Raw genomic sequence first — 12,039 nt, forward strand, 5'->3', positions numbered from 1 at the left:
AAGGAACTGAGAGATCATTAAAACAAGAAATATGCAATGTCAGTTAAATTACAAGTATTAAAAAACAAATGACACATGCACCATCTCCTGTTCATTTACTTGCAAACATTGTCAATACCAGGACAAAACATTAAGTGCTGAAGGAGGAAGAATTGGTTATGACATGGACATTCATCAATCAGCGCTCCATAATGCCAAGTATAATAAACTTTAGAGCAAAAGGTGAACCATTCAAGTAATACATGTTTGCTGATGGTGTTAAAGAAACACGCCAGTGAGCTGGTGGAAGTCACTTAAGCAATAGGATTCAGAGACGGTTGAAGCAATAACCTCACTTTCAAGAGCAGTAGATTCTTCTGCTGGTGCATAAGGAATATTTTCTCTCTTTGGTCTAATTCATTCCAAATTGAAAAATCGTTTGGGACATGAAAAGTAGGAAAGCTTGTTCTTCTTTACCAGATTATAACAAAAAGGAAAACAAAAGTGAAGATGACCCAGTTAACTACTTAAACGAATATTTTAAGTTTTTCATGTTTACCTAGCTGACAGATTATTTAAATTAAATGGTTTAAAAAAAAACTTTTAGTTAACAAAAAGAAATCTAATATCTAAATGTTTAGCTAAATTCAAATATAAATATATATCATTAAAATATTATATGTTTACTGCCTAACATTACTGTTCGATTAAATAAAACAATTTAAATGTCTGGTGATGGTTACTGCTTTTCTCCTTCTAATACATTATGGCAATAAAATCCTCCAAATATTTATGATGAACCTGCTGAACTGGAGATATTTATTAAGTCATCAGGGCCAGGGACTTAATAAATGAAATAATCAAGTAATTATTCATTTTTCTGATATAGCTGTAAAAGTAATATGAAAAGTATTCAAAATAAATCATTGTTTTAAAATGTATAGAATGTATTGCCTTAAAAATGAAACCTGAATCGATGCCTGAGTTGTAAAGAATATGAAGGGGTATTGTCGAAGGCTTTCACGGCCGGAGAACGATGGTTGTTGGGGGTTTTCCGGGCTGTATTGCCGTGGTCTTGGCATTGTAGTTCCTGACGTTTCGCCAGCAGCTGTGGCTGGCATCTTCAGAGGTGTAGCACCAAAAGACAGAGATCTCTCAGTGTCACAGTGTGGAAAAGATGTAGGTCATTTGTATACAAATGACCTACATCTTTTCCACACTGTGACACTGAGAGATCTCTGTCTTTTGGTGCTACACCTCTGAAGATGCCAGCCACAGCTGCTGGCGAAACGTCAGGAACTACAATGCCAAGACCACGGCAATACAGCCCGGAAAACCCCCAACAACCAATATGAAGGGGGTTTTTAGTGATGTATTCAGTACTACATCTTTGGGGGAGGGCCTCTCCCAAGTCCTGATTGTCATGCACCAGCCCACCCCACTCAGGCAGGCAGGCAGCGGATCCCTAGAAACAGCCAAGTGGGGATCTGCAGAAGGAGAAAGGAATTGGTGGAAACCAAAAATTCCAGGAGCCATTACGGGATGCTGCAGAAAGGAAGAGCCAAGAAAGTCATGTTCCATAGCTGGAAGTTCTTGTGCCTGCAGAAAAACAGCACTGGATCTACCTGTTTGGTATAAGTTTAACTCTTTAAAAAGTGCAAAGGCCTTGGTTTTACAAAAGCAATAATTACAAAGATAACTATATTAAAGACAGAGGCGCCAGCTGCTGCAAACTTAAGTATCTCTATATGTTTGCCAGTGGAGAATATAAGATTTTTTTTAAAAAAAACCCTGAAAACAGAAGCTGTTATGGATAGATTCCTGTATTTACAAAACTACTTGTCCAGTTTTGAGTTCAAAGAAAGGCGCAAAAACTCCATTTCACATATTGACAGCGCATGTCAGCATCTCAGATGAAGCATGGGAAAGAAACAGCACATGTCTCGCTTTGGAAATCCATCATAGCATCCTGTCAGCATCCTGAGGTGAGTGGGTGGGGAATTGATGGCAGAATTTCTCGATCTGACACTCAAGTCCTCTTTGCACTCTATGAGCAAAACACTATAGGATCTACAACGAAAAGTTGATCGGTCAAAAGTTTAGGTGGGTAGCTGTGTTGGTCTGCAGTAGACCAGTAGGATTTGAGTTCAGCGGCACCAGGTGTCTGAAGAAGGGAGCGCTGACTCTTGAAGGAAGCAAAATTTTCCTTCCTCAATGGTTCACTGTTCAGATTATACACATCCTAAATTTGTTAAGTAATATTTTCTTTTCTCCTAACACTCATCACAAGGCGTAGTATAATGAAAGACTGGTACTGGAATGTACTAAAAGCTGCAAAGTCAAGCATGGGTTTATGCAGTTTATATGCCACCATGTTCCTTTACTTTCCTTTTACTCAAATCATTAATCCACAATTCAACCAGACACACAAATTAAGGGGGGGGGGTTGGACATTTTTGTTTAAGAAATGTATTTTTCTTCATTGACATGTGAAGACAAAAAGAAAAGAAAAACAAAAACTTTCATTTTTAGGCTTTCTAAAAATAGCACTGTGTTTTCAGAAGTTAAAAATGAGAAAAATTCATCAAGTGAATATAACAAGTTACTTTCACTATTTAGCAATACTACAAGGTATAGCCAAGTGATGGCAGTATTTCTGAGCTGTACCTCAAAACACAAGAAGGTAAGGTTAGGACCAGACAAAAACACTATATACTGGAAAACCTAACCAATTTCTCACACAGTCATTACTGTTCCCCAATGAATAAATAGAGTGAAACGCATTAGCCAACATTAAACCATCTTTTCATAAAGGTGGTGCTCATTTTATGAAAGACATGCAGTTTTCTCCTACAGATGCAAGCACACTAATTGTGGGCAAGCACACAATCATGGCTGCAGTTGTCTTTAACTAAGATCTATGTGGAATTTCAATTAACGAAACGATCCTGTACGCTTTGAGCTTCCGATTCACTATGGGATCCCAAGCTAGAATCCAGCCATTACATTTCTGCAACCAAATCCAGACATGACTGATGTACTGATTGATAAAAATGGAGCTAAGGAAAGAATGAGGAGCCAGCCTGTTTTAGAGGGCATGCAAGCTTGTCTAGAGAAACAGATGTGCAGTTCAGGGTTTCTGTAAAATAAATCTCTATGGATGAACATTCAGATTTCAGTTATGGTATGTAGTTCTGGTTGGACTGCCAGTTGTGTCCCGTCCTGGAAAAACAAGATTTGGGGGCAACTATCCCCGTTTGATTATAACAATGACAACAGTGTGCTTAAACTACATAGGACTAACTTTGAAGAACATTAGAAAACTAGTGCAGCTTCACAGGAACATCTTGCCATTGCTGTAAACTGTTACCAATTCATTTCTAAGCACAATTGGTGAGAACGGTTACTTTTAAAATGCCCAGCAGCCTGGGACCAAGATCCTTTAAAGGGCCTATTCTCTTCCATTAACATGGCCAACTGTTAAGAACACCCTCAGAAGCTCTACTCTGGGCATCCTCATCTTTAGAAGCAAGACAAGCAGAGACACGAGACAGGGCTTTTCCAGTGGAGAGACGTCTGATGTATGGTAATCCCTCCTTGAGGTTATCCATCTGCAGCTGATCCTTCTGAGCTTCAGGCACTGGGAAAAATGTTTTATCCTCCTAGGCATTTGGTGAGAATTAATATTTTATTCAGTGTTTTGGATGGCTTCTAATTCTTATTTTTAATTTTGCTGCTATCATTACAACCCAAGCATATTTTTCTACTGCCTGGCTGTTTACATTTCTCCAGAATGGTTTTAGCTACACTGTTTCTGTTCTATGTTTGATATGGGAAATTATCTTAACGACCTTTGGCTGTAGAGCATTCAGTATTTTGAATAATTTAAAAAAAGTGTTTTCACATGCAGTTTAACAATGATTCTACCTAAGTGTGTATTACTTAGCATAAGGAGCACCACCGAAACAAAACAGAAAAAAAAATTAACTGGAAGCAGAATACCACGAACCATACTTGGAAAGTGATGTCAAATCATATGCTCAGAATTAACAATTTTAAAAAAATATCTTGTAGTCTCAGAAGAATGTTCTTGTTTCCTATCATTCTAATACTGATAAGAACATTTTAAAATCAAAGATGCAGTCACAAAGTAATTTCCCCCAAATTTATTTTATTTAAATGAAACTCCACTGATACAGCCGAATACCTAACAAGCACATTTTGAATTGGGGTATAAAATATTTTGTAAGTGATTATGAATGACAATATAGTTACAGTACTGAAGAAAACAAATTATTTCACTAGATAGATCAAGACAGGTTGCCGCGTTAGTCTGTCTGTAGCAGCAGAAAAGAGCAAGAGTCCAGTAGCAGCTATAAGACTCACAAAAGCTCATACTCTACCTCAAATTTAGTCTTATAGGACTTTTGCTCTTTTCTACTTTCACTAGGTAGTTCATCTCAGCATCTGCCTCATGGTCTCCAGCACTCTGCTGTATCTTGATAGAAGTCTTTACCCAGTATACGGAGGATATTTAACCGTGTTTCCAAGCTTCCATACTAGTACAGGAAATTCCCAAAGACAAAAGCTCCCTTTAATATGTAATTCATTTAAAAGATTTCCCTCCCTCTACAGAATCTGTCCAAAGCAGCTGTATACAGTAATTATACTGCTGACATATATGCATTATATAAAGTTATGTAAAGAATTATTCTCAAAACTAGTCAATTTGAATAAATGTATCATGAATGATCATATACTTGAATAAGCATTTGAATTCTATTTGTTACTTCCTGGACTTCAGTGGCGTCTTTCACATAACACTGTGAGTACCTAAACATATTTAGTGACAAGTGAACACTAACTTGCAAGTGAACCACTATCCATTATATTTTAGGTCTGGCATACATACCTGTCATAGACTCTTGTAACACATTAGAACTTAGATTTAACAAAACTAAAACAACTGGGACTATATTCTAGTAAGCTCATGGTATCAAACGAATGTCCTCAAATGAATGGTTATTTACGAGGCTGCCTTTGAAAACGTTCTGGAAACTTCAGCTGATCCAAAATGATCTGTCATGGGTTGATTAGAGGGATCATGTCACCCCTCTGCTGAAAGATCTGCAGTGGTTACCCTTCTGTTTCTGAACACAATTCAAAGAACTGGTTCTTACCTTTAAGAACTTGGGACCAGCGTACCTGAGGGGCTGTCTCCTCCCATACTATTCAGCCCACCAGTTAAGAGCTGCCTCTCAAGCCCTGCTCTCTATGCCCCTGCCTTCAAAAGCGAGGCAAGTTGCATCTAGAAGCTGGGCATTTTCTGTGGCGGCACCTTGCATTTGGAACACCCTCTCCCTTGAGGCTCATCTGGCGCCTACTTTTAGGTGCCATGGTAACACACATCTTTTTTCACACAGGCATTTAATGAGAAGTTTTATCTTATCAGCTTTTCAATGGCCTGCTTCTGTTTTATGTATTAATGTTGTAATTACAACAATTAATGCTGTAATTTAATTGTAAGCCACCTTGAGCAGGACTCTGAAGATGAAACATAGAAATCAATGGGCTTAGAAGGGTGTAACTTTGCTTGGTATCGCACCATACTTGGTCTTTATGAAAACTGTCCTGATGCCAGAAACTGACTTAAGGTTTTCATAAATGTAATTATAAATACTGCAGATTCCTCCTGCTCTGCCAGAGGTTCCATGCTGGTAAATATGTGGTAGCAAAACGTCATGAGGACATATGCTTTATATAGAAGGAAAGAGTGAATGGCTATCTAGGCAATGTGGTGTCTTCTTCTACACTGCAGTTGACAAATAAAAATGTGAGATAGCACCAATATAAATGAGAGTCAATTTTGAACTCGGTAAGAAACTTTTTCCCCTGAGAATTCAGAAATGCCACCCATACTTGGTGATCCAATTCACCCATCACAACAGTGAAGCCAACATCAAGTTCCAAAATAATTATAAACTGAAAAGAATGAGTTGCAACGGCAAAGTGTCAATAAAGCCTTTGCCAGATATATCTTAAAATGTATCAGTAATGGCACAAAATACAGAAACATTCTCATTATTTTAGCTCAAGTAAGAATCATTATGTAACCTTTCCTTTAAAATAACAGTCCCAGAACACAGCATGTAGACATTTACCCTTCAGCAGTGTTCATAACCCAAAGACTCATTAGATTCTTGAGGATACCATATTTGAATTGTGGGTATTTTTAATGCTCTTAATTGTCATAGGCACAGATATAAACTGATGGAAGATTTACTGAATAATTAGAAACAAAAAGAAAGAAAGAACAAGGCCTAATGGAGTGGTGGGAGGGAAACACAATAACCGGTTCCTGACAGAATTACACTCTTACTCACAGATGAGGTGAGTAGTACCTGGACCCAACTTTTGCTCATGGGAAACGAAGTCACAACTGCCGTAGGGTTTTTAACAAACCATTTACATCTGGCAAGCTATCCGTGTCCCCTCCTCAATGACTAGAATATGGCTGCCAGCATCCATGCTCAAGTAGCCTAATGACCAGGGCTTTTTTTCAGGGGGAACACAGGGGAATGGAGTTACGGAACCTCTTGAAAATGGTCACATGGCTGGTGGCCCCGCCCCCTGATCTCCAGACAGAGGGGAGTTTAGATAGACAGGCAATCTAAACTCCCCTCTGTCTGGAGATCAGGGGGCGGGGCCACCAGCCATGTGACCATTTTCTCTGAGGGCAACCCACTGAGTTCTGCCACCTCTTTTCCCAGAAAAAAAGCCCTGCTACTGACTATATTACTGTAATGAGTTCTATGTAAGGCAGCCCTTGAAACAGGTTTAAAGGCTGCCACTGGCACACAATGTAGCTGTTTATCTCCTAAGGGCACCAGCAAACTTTTAGACTCCGGCTTCTATTGCCACCCCTCTAAAACTCTAGAGGCCATATCGGAAGAGAAGAGGGAAATCCATTTCTCTCCTGTATCAGTCTCTCCATGTATTAAGACAGGCAAGAAGCTAAGCTTCAAATGCCAGCTATTAGTAAAGGAAGACCAAATGATGTACAAGACATGGAGCCACATTTTTGCCATCACAAGTTTAATGCTTAAAATCCAGATTTTACTGGGGTTCCAGCCAAAATAATGAAACCAACTTCTCTACTGAGTATTAAACTCTAGTACAGTAGTTCCTTCTATCCTTTCTACAAGAATCACAAACTCTTTCTCTCATACACGCTTCACCCCACATGATTATGCCTCTTTTGTTCCAAAACTTAAATTTACTCCCCACTGGAGAATTCTTGTTATTCCTTGAACCTTCCCACCTTAGCCACCAGTACTCAAATTGACAGAGGGCAGTGGGCCTATTTATCAAGAGTAGAAATTTTGCAGCAGAAATCCCTCAGAAACCATCTTTTGCCAGTGGCAATCTTTATGCCAGAAAATTCAATACATCGCGAGTGGCAATTTTTCATATATCCATAAATGTAAAGAAATCCTTTGAGTAGCAAATGTCACAATGATGAAAGGTGGAATCATATACAAACTGTATTTTCAAAAATGTCAGTGTTGACAACTACACAGACTTCCAGAAGATACTCATATCAGATCCCTGCCCACAATACACATGAAGCTGCCTTGTACTGAATCAGACCATCAGTCCATCAAGTATTGTCTCCTCAGACTGGCAACAGCTCTCCAGGTTCTCTTCCACATCACTGACCACCCAATCCTTTCAGCTAGAGATGGTGAGCCCTGAACCTGGGACCTTCTGCATGCCAAGCAGATGCCATACCAATGAGCCGCGGTCTGGTTGGTCTTATGTGCAAACATTGTGCTAACTATTTTAGGATGATGTGTAACTAACCAGCAATTTCCCCTGCCATTCAGAATTATTACCTTTGTTAAGATAAACTGTAGAAGGTAGCTGAGACTCAAGCAACGTACAAGGATATTAGATAACAACAAAAGGCCAACAAAAACACATTTGTTAAATCTGGCTTTCATATTTTCATTTACATTTAACTCAATTAACACAGGACTTGACAAACTTTCTTTGTTTTTACCCCAAAACTTAAGAGCCAAATTTATTTTTCAGTCTTCAGTTTTGCATTTTAACGATCAAATTTTCTAATTATTGCTACCATAAAACCTAACCCTAACCTCTTCACTGTTCTTGTGATCTATTCAAGCCAAAACAAAAGCATATAAATAAATACAGATGTAACCCTAGTTGTCATCACCACAATGAAAAGCTAACTTCTAACCCTAGTCTGTCTTCTCCCCAATTTTCCATAATTCCATTATTGCATTTAAAAGCTCCATTTGCTAAAATATTGGAGCCAGTACAGAAGGCAACTGATTAAGTAATGAATTCATCCACCATCACCGAATGGTGTAAAGTTAAGTGGACTTATAAACAAATAATGACAAGAACTTTATTTTTATATCATATGACAAAATATTCCAATGTGAAATGATAAATGAGCTTCATGTTGGATTGAGCCAGCTTTTGCACTCTGTCTTGGACAGTTCCCCACCTCAGTACATCCCTATTCCACATGTTTTTTGTCCATGCAGGTCCCATGATCTCAAACAGCTTTCTGGGTGGTCAAGTAAGACCCCTTTTCCCTCCACCACTGGAGAAACTGGTTGGATCCAACCCTTTGTACTTCCACTGAGAATTGCTGAGTCACAACAATAAAATAATGGCTGAATATACTAGGCCATGTTCACCTGGCACATAGCATATTTGACATGGCATATTTGTCATCCCCTGAATAAACACATTCCATAGAATGGGAGGAGGGGCATGTGTGTGTAAAGTGTCATCAAGCTGCAGCTGACTTATGGCAACCCCATAGGATTTTCAAGGCAAGAGACAAACATTGCCCGCCTCTGCATAGCAACCCTGGACTCCTTAGTAGTTTCCCCATACAAATACTAACCAGGGCCCACTCTGCTTAGCTTCCAAGATCTGACAATACCAGGCTAGCCAGAGGGGCATACAGAACAAAAAAAGTTAAATTGATTTAAAAACATGACCTTTTGCTGACCTGATTGTGTTACTTTCTCACATATAAAGAGACAAAACTAGTACTGCATTTAATTTTATCAAGTACAATTTCAGTTGCAATTTAAGAGCACTTCAGGCTCTCTCTTAACATCAAATGTTTCTCTTCTAAAGAAGATCCCGGTACTTTTTTTTTAATAGACCCCCTTTTAAAAGCTTGCCACAGGCAGAAAATTTATCTGCCTCAACAATTCAGTACAAATATCTACTTCAACATTTTTACTAAATGCAATCTTTAAAAGGCCATCTCAAAGATTCTCTTTCCTCCAGCAAAGTAAGATACAGGAGTTAACATTATATAAAGTCACAAGGATGTCAGTTCAAAAATCAAGCAATCCGGCTTATTTCTTGTGGGGGGTGGGGGGAAAGAGAGGAGGAAACCATAATCACTATATCTAATGAAGTCCATCACCTCCTTTCCCCACTAAGAATTCATTGTATTAGTTATGACATGAAAACAAGGAATTCACATTTCTCCAATGCCTTTTTAACTTGAAAAAGAAATATGGAAAATATTCTGGGTTTTCCCCCTCAAAATAGAATGCAGATTTGAATGACCGAGGAAAAGGATTAAATTGTTTTTGGAAGCACTGAACAAAATAAACTGGAATCTACTGGCCTAGTCCTACTGAAGACTTTTTTTTGTTTAAGTTTCCCTATAAAAGCAACACATTTCTTACTGTTCTGAATCCATTGTTTTAAATAATCTTGAGTATCTGAATACACAGCAAACAAACACTTGTAAGTTCTACGTTTTTAAAAACAGAATTTATTTCTTGTTTCACGTCATGTGAAGGCAAGACTCTCTGGAAAAGTCAATAATGCTAAGAAAATTGAAGGCAATAGGAAAAAAGTAAGGTCCAAAATAAGACAGCTTGACTCAATAACAGAAGCCACATTCTCTAGTTTGCAAGATCTGAGTGACTCTGTTAACAACAGGATGTTTGGGAGGTCTTTCATTCATAGGGTCACCATAGGTCGCAGGTGTCTCAGCCAACTGGTGGGCAGAAGGAGGCTGAATGGGGGGGGGGGGGTGAAGCAGCAGCTTTGCATCAGGGCTGATTCTTTAGCACTTGGCCAAGTGCTAAAGAATCAGCCCCGGCACAACACATCACTTCCAGACAGTGCCAGAAGTGATGTCATTGTGCAGGGACAATGACCGCACCCCCCATCAGTAATTTCCCCTCCTCTCAACATCTCCCGCCAATTCCAGGGAAGGGAAGAGACCTGGCAACCCTATGCTAAACCCAAATTATGAAGACTACTGATCTGAATAGGAAAAAAAATACAGACAAGAAGAACTGGAGACCTGCAAATATATACCACCTTCTGAAGGCTTTTTAGCAAGAGATTTTGTTTTCAGAAGCTTCATTATTAATACATCAAAAATACACTTAAAACATAACTGGCAACAGGGCAACAGACTCTGTGGAACTATACGAATGCAGCATTACACATCTGTCCCATGATGTGTTAAGTAATCCAATTGCCTGCTGGAGCCCATAGAAAGTGGCAGTAGAGCTCAATCCTTGTGCTTTTGTTCCTGCTTCATAGGACAGAATTCCCTGTCCCCTCCTTGCCTGGACATGAAAATCAAATAAGGTGGCAGCAGCAACTGCTTCTGTAGCAGGCTACAAGTGTGGTTCTGACCTTCATCTTCTTTAAAGGGCTAATAAACGTCTATGCAAAATCAAGTCTGAAAGACGAGCAAACAGCATGACACAAGGGGCAGCCAGTCCCAGAGCTGAGACTGGACAGTGCCATGTCAGGTTGCACACGTGACCTTTTGACTTCTTTAAAGAGCACTCTGGAGTTAAAGAGCCAGTCACCCTTTAGGCAAAAGGAAGTCAGAGCTGAATGCACAATTGGCTGCAAAAACACTCATTCTTGGCACTCTCACGTCAGGTGAGCAAATGACAGCAGTAGTGGGTTGACTGCAAGTGCCACAAGAGAAATTTGTACATCAGGGTACTCATGCAGGGGCAGGTACTCCTCTTCACCTCAGGAGAGTGGCAAATTGAAAGCCTGAATTAATGGTACTCCAAAACTAAACAAGATTTTCACACGCAACTGGTCTAATCCTCCTATTCCATTATCTAATTACTCGGAAGCACTAAAGTTGCTAATATACAAGAACTGCCTTTAATGGGAGCATAATTAAAGCTAACCTTTTAGAATGTGATTTTATGCTTCCCCCTAAATAAAAAGGCAACTAAAATTTCATTGTGCATGAAAAAAACCTCAGAAATATTTTCCCTGTAATAATCTGCACAAAACCTTTGGAAAAGAACACAAACGCATTACAGCTTTAAGTGAAGAACACCAGAGCAGCTTCATATACGTAGAGTTGGTACCCATAATACTATGTGTAATTCTTCAGTTTCTTTTACTATGATTGTAAACACTTCTGTAAATAATCCTTGCATTCATAATAAAGGCAAAGCTGAAAATAACACTTTCTTTGACAACAGTCCATTCCACGTATAGAATTAATAACTCATATGTTTGTTCCTGAATTGGAATAAAAATGACTCATAATTGCTAACATTCAGAAAAAAGAAAGTAACTGGGCTAAGTTGATTAGTGCCACAAATAGCCAGTGTCACTGCATCACTGTGAATCGCCTTCCTCACTTACTCAATATCATCCTCCAACCACCTTTACCACAGCATACCATTTGAAAGTGAACTCCAGCCTCTGCCACTTAAATTCTCTATTGCTTCATCATATCCAACACGGCAAACTGTTTGAGCTGTATAACCATTTCCTTTATATAAATATATCACCAAACACGTCTGCTTCTACCGCATCTGCTATCATCATGAAGGCGACATGAGCAAAAGGGCACAGGGAAAATGCTCATTTAACAACCAAAGCCCTTACCAGGTATGAGACAGAAAAGAGTAAAAATGTATGTATACTAATTATCCAAGAACATGACACACTACACCTATGAAAAAGGAGGACCCTTGCGTCAATTCGCACCCACCC

At 39.0% G+C, this 12,039-nt stretch overlaps 1 protein-coding gene across 1 annotated transcript in view; it reads right to left on the reverse strand.

Moving 5' to 3' along the window:
- Positions 1-12,039, reverse strand: part of ASAP1 (ArfGAP with SH3 domain, ankyrin repeat and PH domain 1) — a 202,460-nt gene that overhangs the window by 107,022 nt on the left and 83,399 nt on the right. The window lies entirely within an intron of this gene.

The sequence above is a fragment of the Eublepharis macularius genome, chromosome 7 (assembly GCF_028583425.1).
Source record: "Eublepharis macularius isolate TG4126 chromosome 7, MPM_Emac_v1.0, whole genome shotgun sequence".
Lineage (NCBI taxonomy): Eukaryota > Metazoa > Chordata > Lepidosauria > Squamata > Eublepharidae > Eublepharis > Eublepharis macularius.